This window comes from Hoplias malabaricus, chromosome 5 (genome assembly GCF_029633855.1).
Source record: "Hoplias malabaricus isolate fHopMal1 chromosome 5, fHopMal1.hap1, whole genome shotgun sequence".
In the NCBI taxonomy this organism is placed as follows: domain Eukaryota; kingdom Metazoa; phylum Chordata; class Actinopteri; order Characiformes; family Erythrinidae; genus Hoplias; species Hoplias malabaricus.
The window spans coordinates 13,032,547-13,042,182 of record NC_089804.1 but is presented as its reverse complement, the minus strand read 5'-3'; the positions used below and the strand labels follow the sequence as shown (position 1 = coordinate 13,042,182).

Below are 9,636 nucleotides of genomic sequence, written 5' to 3'. Positions count from 1 at the left end.
TTTCTTTTTAGTTGTTTTTTTTTTTTAAGTTTTCTTCTTCTCTTGTGTTTAAATGACTGTGGTTACTGTCTTTATAATAGAAGCTTAAGCTAAAAAGCTTACAGCACCTAGTATTCCCAGGCAGTCTCCCATCCAAGTACTAACTAGGCCCAACTCTTCTTCGCTTCCGAGATCAGACGAGATCGGGCTTTCAAGGAGTGGTATGGCCATAAGCGATCACTGCTGGCTGTAGAAGACTATTTCTATATACTCTTCTAAGAGTAATACTTGTTTTAGAGCTGCCTGTAAACGGTAGACCACCTGACACCTCAAATGAAAATGATTGGCTTTCCAGTTCGTTTTTTTTTTGTTGTTGTTTTTTCTTCTCTTGTGTTTAAATGACTGTGGTTACTGTCTTTATAATAGAAGCTTAAGCTAAAAAGCTTACAGCACCTAGTATTCCCAGGCAGTCTCCCATCCAAGTACTAACTAAGCCCAACTCTTCTTCGCTTCCGAGATCAGACGAGATCGGGCTTTCAAGGAGTGGTATGGCCATAAGCGATCACTGCTGGCTGTAGAAGACTATTTCTATATACTCTTCTAAGAGTAATACTTGTTTTAGAGCTGCCTGTAAACGGTAGACCACCTGACACCTCAAATGAAAATGATTGGCTTTCCAGTTCGTTTTTTCTTTTTAGTTGTTTTTTTTTTTTAAGTTTTCTTCTTCTCTTGTGTTTAAATGACTGTGGTTACTGTCTTTATAATAGAAGCTTAAGCTAAAAAGCTTACAGCACCTAGTATTCCCAGGCAGTCTCCCATCCAAGTACTAACTAGGCCCAACTCTTCTTCGCTTCCGAGATCAGACGGGATCGGGCTTTCAAGGAGTGGTATGGCCGTAAGCGATCACTGCTGGCTGTAGAAGACTATTTCTATATACTCTTCTAAGAGTAATACTTGTTTTAGAGCTGCCTGTAAACGGTAGACCACCTGACACCTCAAATGAAAATGATTGGCTTTCCAGTTCGTTTTTTTTTTTTGTAGTTTTCTTCTTCTCTTGTGTTTAAATGACTGTGGTTACTGTCTTTATAATAGAAGCTTAAGCTAAAAAGCTTACAGCACCTAGTATTCCCAGGCAGTCTCCCATCCAAGTACTAACTAGGCCCAACTCTTCTTCGCTTCCGAGATCAGACGAGATCGAGCTTTCAAGGAGTGGTATGGCCGTAAGCGATCACTGCTGGCTGTAGAAGACTATTTCTATATACTCTTCTAAGAGTAATACTTGTTTTAGAGCTGCCTGTAAACGGTAGACCACCTGACACCTCAAATGAAAATGATTGACTTTCCAGTTCGTTTTTTTTTTTTTTTAAGTTTTCTTCTTCTCTTGTGTTTAAATGACTGTGGTTACTGTCTTTATAATAGAAACTTAAGCTAAAAAGCTTACAGCACCTAGTATTCCCAGGCAGTCTCCCATCCAAGTACTAACTAAGCCCAACTCTTCTTCGCTTCCGAGATCAGACGAGATCGGGCTTTCAAGGAGTGGTATGGCCATAAGCGATCACTGCTGGCTGTAGAAGACTATTTCTATATACTCTTCTAAGAGTAATACTTGTTTTAGAGCTGCCTGTAAACGGTAGACCACCTGACACCTCAAATGAAAATGATTGGCTTTCCAGTTCGTTTTTTCTTTTTAGTTGTTTTTTTTTTTTAAGTTTTCTTCTTCTCTTGTGTTTAAATGACTGTGGTTACTGTCTTTATAATAGAAGCTTAAGCTAAAAAGCTTACAGCACCTAGTATTCCCAGGCAGTCTCCCATCCAAGTACTAACTAGGCCCAACTCTTCTTCGCTTCCGAGATCAGACGGGATCGGGCTTTCAAGGAGTGGTATGGCCGTAAGCGATCACTGCTGGCTGTAGAAGACTATTTCTATATACTCTTCTAAGAGTAATACTTGTTTTAGAGCTGCCTGTAAACGGTAGACCACCTGACACCTCAAATGAAAATGATTGGCTTTCCAGTTCGTTTTTTTTTTTTGTAGTTTTCTTCTTCTCTTGTGTTTAAATGACTGTGGTTACTGTCTTTATAATAGAAGCTTAAGCTAAAAAGCTTACAGCACCTAGTATTCCCAGGCAGTCTCCCATCCAAGTACTAACTAGGCCCAACTCTTCTTCGCTTCCGAGATCAGACGAGATCGAGCTTTCAAGGAGTGGTATGGCCGTAAGCGATCACTGCTGGCTGTAGAAGACTATTTCTATATACTCTTCTAAGAGTAATACTTGTTTTAGAGCTGCCTGTAAACGGTAGACCACCTGACACCTCAAATGAAAATGATTGACTTTCCAGTTCGTTTTTTTTTTTTTTTAAGTTTTCTTCTTCTCTTGTGTTTAAATGACTGTGGTTACTGTCTTTATAATAGAAACTTAAGCTAAAAAGCTTACAGCACCTAGTATTCCCAGGCAGTCTCCCATCCAAGTACTAACTAGGCCCAACTCTTCTTCGCTTCCGAGATCAGACGAGATCGGGCTTTCAAGGAGTGGTATGGCCGTAAGCAATCACTGCTGGCTGTAGAAGACTATTTCTATATACTCTTCTAAGAGTAATACTTGTTTTAGAGCTGCCTGTAAACGGTAGACCACCTGACACCTCAAATGAAAATGATTGGCTTTCCAGTTCGTTTTTTCTTTTTAGTTGTTTTTTTTTTTTAAGTTTTCTTCTTCTCTTGTGTTTAAATGACTGTGGTTACTGTCTTTATAATAGAAGCTTAAGCTAAAAAGCTTACAGCACCTAGTATTCCCAGGCAGTCTCCCATCCAAGTACTAACTAGGCCCAACTCTTCTTCGCTTCCGAGATCAGACGAGATCGGGCTTTCAAGGAGTGGTATGGCCATAAGCGATCACTGCTGGCTGTAGAAGACTATTTCTATATACTCTTCTAAGAGTAATACTTGTTTTAGAGCTGCCTGTAAACGGTAGACCACCTGACACCTCAAATGAAAATGATTGGCTTTCCAGTTCGTTTTTTTTTTGTTGTTGTTTTTTCTTCTCTTGTGTTTAAATGACTGTGGTTACTGTCTTTATAATAGAAGCTTAAGCTAAAAAGCTTACAGCACCTAGTATTCCCAGGCAGTCTCCCATCCAAGTACTAACTAAGCCCAACTCTTCTTCGCTTCCGAGATCAGACGAGATCGGGCTTTCAAGGAGTGGTATGGCCATAAGCGATCACTGCTGGCTGTAGAAGACTATTTCTATATACTCTTCTAAGAGTAATACTTGTTTTAGAGCTGCCTGTAAACGGTAGACCACCTGACACCTCAAATGAAAATGATTGGCTTTCCAGTTCGTTTTTTCTTTTTAGTTGTTTTTTTTTTTAAGTTTTCTTCTTCTCTTGTGTTTAAATGACTGTGGTTACTGTCTTTATAATAGAAGCTTAAGCTAAAAAGCTTACAGCACCTAGTATTCCCAGGCAGTCTCCCATCCAAGTACTAACTAGGCCCAACTCTTCTTCGCTTCCGAGATCAGACGGGATCGGGCTTTCAAGGAGTGGTATGGCCGTAAGCGATCACTGCTGGCTGTAGAAGACTATTTCTATATACTCTTCTAAGAGTAATACTTGTTTTAGAGCTGCCTGTAAACGGTAGACCACCTGACACCTCAAATGAAAATGATTGGCTTTCCAGTTCGTTTTTTTTTTTTGTAGTTTTCTTCTTCTCTTGTGTTTAAATGACTGTGGTTACTGTCTTTATAATAGAAGCTTAAGCTAAAAAGCTTACAGCACCTAGTATTCCCAGGCAGTCTCCCATCCAAGTACTAACTAGGCCCAACTCTTCTTCGCTTCCGAGATCAGACGAGATCGAGCTTTCAAGGAGTGGTATGGCCGTAAGCGATCACTGCTGGCTGTAGAAGACTATTTCTATATACTCTTCTAAGAGTAATACTTGTTTTAGAGCTGCCTGTAAACGGTAGACCACCTGACACCTCAAATGAAAATGATTGACTTTCCAGTTCGTTGTTTTTTTTTTTTAAGTTTTCTTCTTCTCTTGTGTTTAAATGACTGTGGTTACTGTCTTTATAATAGAAACTTAAGCTAAAAAGCTTACAGCACCTAGTATTCCCAGGCAGTCTCCCATCCAAGTACTAACTAGGCCCAACTCTTCTTCGCTTCCGAGATCAGACGAGATCGGGCTTTCAAGGAGTGGTATGGCCGTAAGCGATCACTGCTGGCTGTAGAAGACTATTTCTATATACTCTTCTAAGAGTAATACTTGTTTTAGAGCTGCCTGTAAACGGTAGACCACCTGACACCTCAAATGAAAATGATTGGCTTTCCAGTTCGTTTTTTTTTTTTGTAGTTTTCTTCTTCTCTTGTGTTTAAATGACTGTGGTTACTGTCTTTATAATAGAAGCTTAAGCTAAAAAGCTTACAGCACCTAGTATTCCCAGGCAGTCTCCCATCCAAGTACTAACTAGGCCCAACTCTTCTTCGCTTCCGAGATCAGACGAGATCGAGCTTTCAAGGAGTGGTATGGCCGTAAGCGATCACTGCTGGCTGTAGAAGACTATTTCTATATACTCTTCTAAGAGTAATACTTGTTTTAGAGCTGCCTGTAAACGGTAGACCACCTGACACCTCAAATGAAAATGATTGACTTTCCAGTTCGTTGTTTTTTTTTTTTAAGTTTTCTTCTTCTCTTGTGTTTAAATGACTGTGGTTACTGTCTTTATAATAGAAACTTAAGCTAAAAAGCTTACAGCACCTAGTATTCCCAGGCAGTCTCCCATCCAAGTACTAACTAGGCCCAACTCTTCTTCGCTTCCGAGATCAGACGAGATCGGGCTTTCAAGGAGTGGTATGGCCGTAAGCGATCACTGCTGGCTGTAGAAGACTATTTCTATATACTCTTCTAAGAGTAATACTTGTTTTAGAGCTGCCTGTAAACGGTAGACCACCTGACACCTCAAATGAAAATGATTGGCTTTCCAGTTCGTTTTTTTTTTTTGTAGTTTTCTTCTTCTCTTGTGTTTAAATGACTGTGGTTACTGTCTTTATAATAGAAGCTTAAGCTAAAAAGCTTACAGCACCTAGTATTCCCAGGCAGTCTCCCATCCAAGTACTAACTAGGCCCAACTCTTCTTCGCTTCCGAGATCAGACGAGATCGAGCTTTCAAGGAGTGGTATGGCCGTAAGCGATCACTGCTGGCTGTAGAAGACTATTTCTATATACTCTTCTAAGAGTAATACTTGTTTTAGAGCTGCCTGTAAACGGTAGACCACCTGACACCTCAAATGAAAATGATTGACTTTCCAGTTCGTTGTTTTTTTTTTTTAAGTTTTCTTCTTCTCTTGTGTTTAAATGACTGTGGTTACTGTCTTTATAATAGAAACTTAAGCTAAAAAGCTTACAGCACCTAGTATTCCCAGGCAGTCTCCCATCCAAGTACTAACTAGGCCCAACTCTTCTTCGCTTCCGAGATCAGACGAGATCGGGCTTTCAAGGAGTGGTATGGCCGTAAGCAATCACTGCTGGCTGTAGAAGACTATTTCTATATACTCTTCTGAGAGTAATACTTGTTTTAGAGCTGCCTGTAAACGGTAGACCACCTGACACCTCAAATGAAAATGATTGGCTTTCCAGTTCGTTTTTTCTTTTTAGTTGTTTTTTTTTTTTAAGTTTTCTTCTTCTCTTGTGTTTAAATGACTGTGGTTACTGTCTTTATAATAGAAGCTTAAGCTAAAAAGCTTACAGCACCTAGTATTCCCAGGCAGTCTCCCATCCAAGTACTAACTAGGCCCAACTCTTCTTCGCTTCCGAGATCAGACGGGATCGGGCTTTCAAGGAGTGGTATGGCCGTAAGCGATCACTGCTGGCTGTAGAAGACTATTTCTATATACTCTTCTAAGAGTAATACTTGTTTTAGAGCTGCCTGTAAACGGTAGACCACCTGACACCTCAAATGAAAATGATTGGCTTTCCAGTTCGTTTTTTTTTTTTTGTTGTTTTTTTTTTTTAAGTTTTCTTCTTCTCTTGTGTTTAAATGACTGTGGTTACTGTCTTTATAATAGAAACTTAAGCTAAAAAGCTTACAGCACCTAGTATTCCCAGGCAGTCTCCCATCCAAGTACTAACTAGGCCCAACTCTTCTTCGCTTCCGAGATCAGACGAGATCGGGCTTTCAAGGAGTGGTATGGCCGTAAGCGATCACTGCTGGCTGTAGAAGACTATTTCTATATACTCTTCTAAGAGTAATACTTGTTTTAGAGCTGCCTGTAAACGGTAGACCACCTGACACCTCAAATGAAAATGATTGACTTTCCAGTTCGTTTTTTTTTTTTTTTAAGTTTTCTTCTTCTCTTGTGTTTAAATGACTGTGGTTACTGTCTTTATAATAGAAACTTAAGCTAAAAAGCTTACAGCACCTAGTATTCCCAGGCAGTCTCCCATCCAAGTACTAACTAGGCCCAACTCTTCTTCGCTTCCGAGATCAGACGAGATCGAGCTTTCAAGGAGTGGTATGGCCGTAAGCGATCACTGCTGGCTGTAGAAGACTATTTCTATATACTCTTCTAAGAGTAATACTTGTTTTAGAGCTGCCTGTAAACGGTAGACCACCTGACACCTCAAATGAAAATGATTGACTTTCCAGTTCGTTGTTTTTTTTTTTTAAGTTTTCTTCTTCTCTTGTGTTTAAATGACTGTGGTTACTGTCTTTATAATAGAAACTTAAGCTAAAAAGCTTACAGCACCTAGTATTCCCAGGCAGTCTCCCATCCAAGTACTAACTAGGCCCAACTCTTCTTCGCTTCCGAGATCAGACGAGATCGGGCTTTCAAGGAGTGGTATGGCCGTAAGCAATCACTGCTGGCTGTAGAAGACTATTTCTATATACTCTTCTGAGAGTAATACTTGTTTTAGAGCTGCCTGTAAACGGTAGACCACCTGACACCTCAAATGAAAATGATTGGCTTTCCAGTTCGTTTTTTCTTTTTAGTTGTTTTTTTTTTTTAAGTTTTCTTCTTCTCTTGTGTTTAAATGACTGTGGTTACTGTCTTTATAATAGAAGCTTAAGCTAAAAAGCTTACAGCACCTAGTATTCCCAGGCAGTCTCCCATCCAAGTACTAACTAGGCCCAACTCTTCTTCGCTTCCGAGATCAGACGGGATCGGGCTTTCAAGGAGTGGTATGGCCGTAAGCGATCACTGCTGGCTGTAGAAGACTATTTCTATATACTCTTCTGAGAGTAATACTTGTTTTAGAGCTGCCTGTAAACGGTAGACCACCTGACACCTCAAATGAAAATGATTGGCTTTCCAGTTCGTTTTTTCTTTTTAGTTGTTTTTTTTTTTTAAGTTTTCTTCTTCTCTTGTGTTTAAATGACTGTGGTTACTGTCTTTATAATAGAAGCTTAAGCTAAAAAGCTTACAGCACCTAGTATTCCCAGGCAGTCTCCCATCCAAGTACTAACTAGGCCCAACTCTTCTTCGCTTCCGAGATCAGACGGGATCGGGCTTTCAAGGAGTGGTATGGCCGTAAGCGATCACTGCTGGCTGTAGAAGACTATTTCTATATACTCTTCTAAGAGTAATACTTGTTTTAGAGCTGCCTGTAAACGGTAGACCACCTGACACCTCAAATGAAAATGATTGGCTTTCCAGTTCGTTTTTTTTTTTTTGTTGTTTTTTTTTTTTAAGTTTTCTTCTTCTCTTGTGTTTAAATGACTGTGGTTACTGTCTTTATAATAGAAACTTAAGCTAAAAAGCTTACAGCACCTAGTATTTCCAGGCAGTCTCCCATCCAAGTACTAACTAGGCCCAACTCTTCTTCGCTTCCGAGATCAGACGAGATCGGGCTTTCAAGGAGTGGTATGGCCGTAAGCGATCACTGCTGGCTGTAGAAGACTATTTCTATATACTCTTCTAAGAGTAATACTTGTTTTAGAGCTGCCTGTAAACGGTAGACCACCTGACACCTCAAATGAAAATGATTGACTTTCCAGTTCGTTTTTTTTTTTTTTTAAGTTTTCTTCTTCTCTTGTGTTTAAATGACTGTGGTTACTGTCTTTATAATAGAAACTTAAGCTAAAAAGCTTACAGCACCTAGTATTCCCAGGCAGTCTCCCATCCAAGTACTAACTAGGCCCAACTCTTCTTCGCTTCCGAGATCAGACGAGATCGGGCTTTCAAGGAGTGGTATGGCCGTAAGCGATCACTGCTGGCTGTAGAAGACTATTTCTATATACTCTTCTAAGAGTAATACTTGTTTTAGAGCTGCCTGTAAACGGTAGACCACCTGACACCTCAAATGAAAATGATTGGCTTTCCAGTTCGTTTTTTCTTTTTAGTTGTTTTTTTTTTTTAAGTTTTCTTCTTCTCTTGTGTTTAAATGACTGTGGTTACTGTCTTTATAATAGAAGCTTAAGCTAAAAAGCTTACAGCACCTAGTATTCCCAGGCAGTCTCCCATCCAAGTACTAACTAGGCCCAACTCTTCTTCGCTTCCGAGATCAGACGGGATCGGGCTTTCAAGGAGTGGTATGGCCGTAAGCGATCACTGCTGGCTGTAGAAGACTATTTCTATATACTCTTCTAAGAGTAATACTTGTTTTAGAGCTGCCTGTAAACGGTAGACCACCTGACACCTCAAATGAAAATGATTGGCTTTCCAGTTCGTTTTTTTTTTTTTTTTTGTCTGTTTTTTTTAAGTTTTCTTCTTCTCTTGTGTTTAAATGACTGTGGTTACTGTCTTTATAATAGAAACTTAAGCTAAAAAGCTTACAGCACCTAGTATTCCCAGGCAGTCTCTCATCCAAGTACTAACTAGGCCCAACTCTTCTTCGCTTCCGAGATCAGACGAGATCGGGCTTTCAAGGAGTGGTATGGCCGTAAGCGATCACTGCTGGCTGTAGAAGACTATTTCTATATACTCTTCTAAGAGTAATACTTGTTTTAGAGCTGCCTGTAAACGGTAGACCACCTGACACCTCAAATGAAAATGATTGGCTTTCCAGTTCGTTTTTTCTTTTTAGTTGTTTTTTTTTTTTAAGTTTTCTTCTTCTCTTGTGTTTAAATGACTGTGGTTACTGTCTTTATAATAGAAGCTTAAGCTAAAAAGCTTACAGCACCTAGTATTCCCAGGCAGTCTCCCATCCAAGTACTAACTAGGCCCAACTCTTCTTCGCTTCCGAGATCAGACGAGATCGGGCTTTCAAGGAGTGGTATGGCCGTAAGCGATCACTGCTGGCTGTAGAAGACTATTTCTATATACTCTTCTAAGAGTAATACTTGTTTTAGAGCTGCCTGTAAACGGTAGACCACCTGACACCTCAAATGAAAATGATTGGCTTTCCAGTTCGTTTTTTCTTTTTAGTTGTTTTTTTTTTTTAAGTTTTCTTCTTCTCTTGTGTTTAAATGACTGTGGTTACTGTCTTTATAATAGAAACTTAAGCTAAAAAGCTTACAGCACCTAGTATTCCCAGGCAGTCTCTCATCCAAGTACTAACTAGGCCCAACTCTTCTTCGCTTCCGAGATCAGACGAGATCGGGCTTTCAAGGAGTGGTATGGCCGTAAGCGATCACTGCTGGCTGTAGAAGACTATTTCTATATACTCTTCTAAGAGTAATACTTGTTTTAGAGCTGCCTGTAAACGGTAGACCACCTGACACCTCAA

General features: G+C 39.8%; 23 non-coding genes and 6 pseudogenes across 23 annotated transcripts; all 29 read right to left on the bottom strand.

Annotated features, from left to right (window-relative positions):
- Window positions 1–95: 95 nt before the first annotated feature.
- On the bottom strand, window positions 96–214 carry LOC136698282 (5S ribosomal RNA). Its single transcript, XR_010803046.1, has one exon. It is a non-coding gene; the product is annotated as a 5S ribosomal RNA (ribosomal RNA).
- Window positions 215–420: 206 nt separating this feature from the next.
- On the bottom strand, window positions 421–539 carry LOC136698409 (5S ribosomal RNA; annotated as a pseudogene).
- Window positions 540–761: 222 nt separating this feature from the next.
- On the bottom strand, window positions 762–880 carry LOC136698888 (5S ribosomal RNA). The gene has a single exon (XR_010803454.1). It is a non-coding gene; the product is annotated as a 5S ribosomal RNA (ribosomal RNA).
- Window positions 881–1,086: 206 nt separating this feature from the next.
- Window positions 1,087–1,205, bottom strand: LOC136698316 (5S ribosomal RNA). The gene has a single exon (XR_010803081.1). It is a non-coding gene; the product is annotated as a 5S ribosomal RNA (ribosomal RNA).
- A 208-nt stretch (window positions 1,206–1,413) lies between these two features.
- Window positions 1,414–1,532, bottom strand: LOC136698408 (5S ribosomal RNA; annotated as a pseudogene).
- Window positions 1,533–1,754: 222 nt separating this feature from the next.
- On the bottom strand, window positions 1,755–1,873 carry LOC136698887 (5S ribosomal RNA). The gene has a single exon (XR_010803453.1). It is a non-coding gene; the product is annotated as a 5S ribosomal RNA (ribosomal RNA).
- Window positions 1,874–2,079: 206 nt separating this feature from the next.
- Window positions 2,080–2,198, bottom strand: LOC136698315 (5S ribosomal RNA). The gene has a single exon (XR_010803080.1). It is a non-coding gene; the product is annotated as a 5S ribosomal RNA (ribosomal RNA).
- Window positions 2,199–2,406: 208 nt separating this feature from the next.
- On the bottom strand, window positions 2,407–2,525 carry LOC136698218 (5S ribosomal RNA). The gene has a single exon (XR_010802986.1). It is a non-coding gene; the product is annotated as a 5S ribosomal RNA (ribosomal RNA).
- A 222-nt stretch (window positions 2,526–2,747) lies between these two features.
- LOC136698281 (5S ribosomal RNA) lies at window positions 2,748–2,866 on the bottom strand. Its single transcript, XR_010803045.1, has one exon. It is a non-coding gene; the product is annotated as a 5S ribosomal RNA (ribosomal RNA).
- Window positions 2,867–3,072: 206 nt separating this feature from the next.
- Window positions 3,073–3,191, bottom strand: LOC136698407 (5S ribosomal RNA; annotated as a pseudogene).
- Window positions 3,192–3,412: 221 nt separating this feature from the next.
- On the bottom strand, window positions 3,413–3,531 carry LOC136698886 (5S ribosomal RNA). The gene has a single exon (XR_010803452.1). It is a non-coding gene; the product is annotated as a 5S ribosomal RNA (ribosomal RNA).
- A 206-nt stretch (window positions 3,532–3,737) lies between these two features.
- LOC136698314 (5S ribosomal RNA) lies at window positions 3,738–3,856 on the bottom strand. The gene has a single exon (XR_010803079.1). It is a non-coding gene; the product is annotated as a 5S ribosomal RNA (ribosomal RNA).
- Window positions 3,857–4,064: 208 nt separating this feature from the next.
- Window positions 4,065–4,183, bottom strand: LOC136698217 (5S ribosomal RNA). The gene has a single exon (XR_010802985.1). It is a non-coding gene; the product is annotated as a 5S ribosomal RNA (ribosomal RNA).
- A 206-nt stretch (window positions 4,184–4,389) lies between these two features.
- On the bottom strand, window positions 4,390–4,508 carry LOC136698313 (5S ribosomal RNA). The gene has a single exon (XR_010803077.1). It is a non-coding gene; the product is annotated as a 5S ribosomal RNA (ribosomal RNA).
- Window positions 4,509–4,716: 208 nt separating this feature from the next.
- Window positions 4,717–4,835, bottom strand: LOC136698216 (5S ribosomal RNA). Its single transcript, XR_010802984.1, has one exon. It is a non-coding gene; the product is annotated as a 5S ribosomal RNA (ribosomal RNA).
- Window positions 4,836–5,041: 206 nt separating this feature from the next.
- Window positions 5,042–5,160, bottom strand: LOC136698312 (5S ribosomal RNA). The gene has a single exon (XR_010803076.1). It is a non-coding gene; the product is annotated as a 5S ribosomal RNA (ribosomal RNA).
- A 208-nt stretch (window positions 5,161–5,368) lies between these two features.
- LOC136698215 (5S ribosomal RNA) lies at window positions 5,369–5,487 on the bottom strand. The gene has a single exon (XR_010802983.1). It is a non-coding gene; the product is annotated as a 5S ribosomal RNA (ribosomal RNA).
- A 222-nt stretch (window positions 5,488–5,709) lies between these two features.
- LOC136698885 (5S ribosomal RNA) lies at window positions 5,710–5,828 on the bottom strand. The gene has a single exon (XR_010803451.1). It is a non-coding gene; the product is annotated as a 5S ribosomal RNA (ribosomal RNA).
- Window positions 5,829–6,050: 222 nt separating this feature from the next.
- LOC136698212 (5S ribosomal RNA) lies at window positions 6,051–6,169 on the bottom strand. The gene has a single exon (XR_010802981.1). It is a non-coding gene; the product is annotated as a 5S ribosomal RNA (ribosomal RNA).
- A 208-nt stretch (window positions 6,170–6,377) lies between these two features.
- On the bottom strand, window positions 6,378–6,496 carry LOC136698311 (5S ribosomal RNA). The gene has a single exon (XR_010803075.1). It is a non-coding gene; the product is annotated as a 5S ribosomal RNA (ribosomal RNA).
- A 208-nt stretch (window positions 6,497–6,704) lies between these two features.
- On the bottom strand, window positions 6,705–6,823 carry LOC136698211 (5S ribosomal RNA). The gene has a single exon (XR_010802980.1). It is a non-coding gene; the product is annotated as a 5S ribosomal RNA (ribosomal RNA).
- Window positions 6,824–7,045: 222 nt separating this feature from the next.
- LOC136698884 (5S ribosomal RNA) lies at window positions 7,046–7,164 on the bottom strand. The gene has a single exon (XR_010803450.1). It is a non-coding gene; the product is annotated as a 5S ribosomal RNA (ribosomal RNA).
- A 222-nt stretch (window positions 7,165–7,386) lies between these two features.
- Window positions 7,387–7,505, bottom strand: LOC136698883 (5S ribosomal RNA). Its single transcript, XR_010803449.1, has one exon. It is a non-coding gene; the product is annotated as a 5S ribosomal RNA (ribosomal RNA).
- Window positions 7,506–7,727: 222 nt separating this feature from the next.
- On the bottom strand, window positions 7,728–7,846 carry LOC136698422 (5S ribosomal RNA; annotated as a pseudogene).
- A 208-nt stretch (window positions 7,847–8,054) lies between these two features.
- LOC136698210 (5S ribosomal RNA) lies at window positions 8,055–8,173 on the bottom strand. Its single transcript, XR_010802979.1, has one exon. It is a non-coding gene; the product is annotated as a 5S ribosomal RNA (ribosomal RNA).
- A 222-nt stretch (window positions 8,174–8,395) lies between these two features.
- LOC136698882 (5S ribosomal RNA) lies at window positions 8,396–8,514 on the bottom strand. Its single transcript, XR_010803448.1, has one exon. It is a non-coding gene; the product is annotated as a 5S ribosomal RNA (ribosomal RNA).
- A 223-nt stretch (window positions 8,515–8,737) lies between these two features.
- LOC136698501 (5S ribosomal RNA) lies at window positions 8,738–8,856 on the bottom strand (annotated as a pseudogene).
- Window positions 8,857–9,078: 222 nt separating this feature from the next.
- Window positions 9,079–9,197, bottom strand: LOC136698209 (5S ribosomal RNA). Its single transcript, XR_010802978.1, has one exon. It is a non-coding gene; the product is annotated as a 5S ribosomal RNA (ribosomal RNA).
- A 222-nt stretch (window positions 9,198–9,419) lies between these two features.
- Window positions 9,420–9,538, bottom strand: LOC136698500 (5S ribosomal RNA; annotated as a pseudogene).
- Window positions 9,539–9,636: the final 98 nt, after the last annotated feature.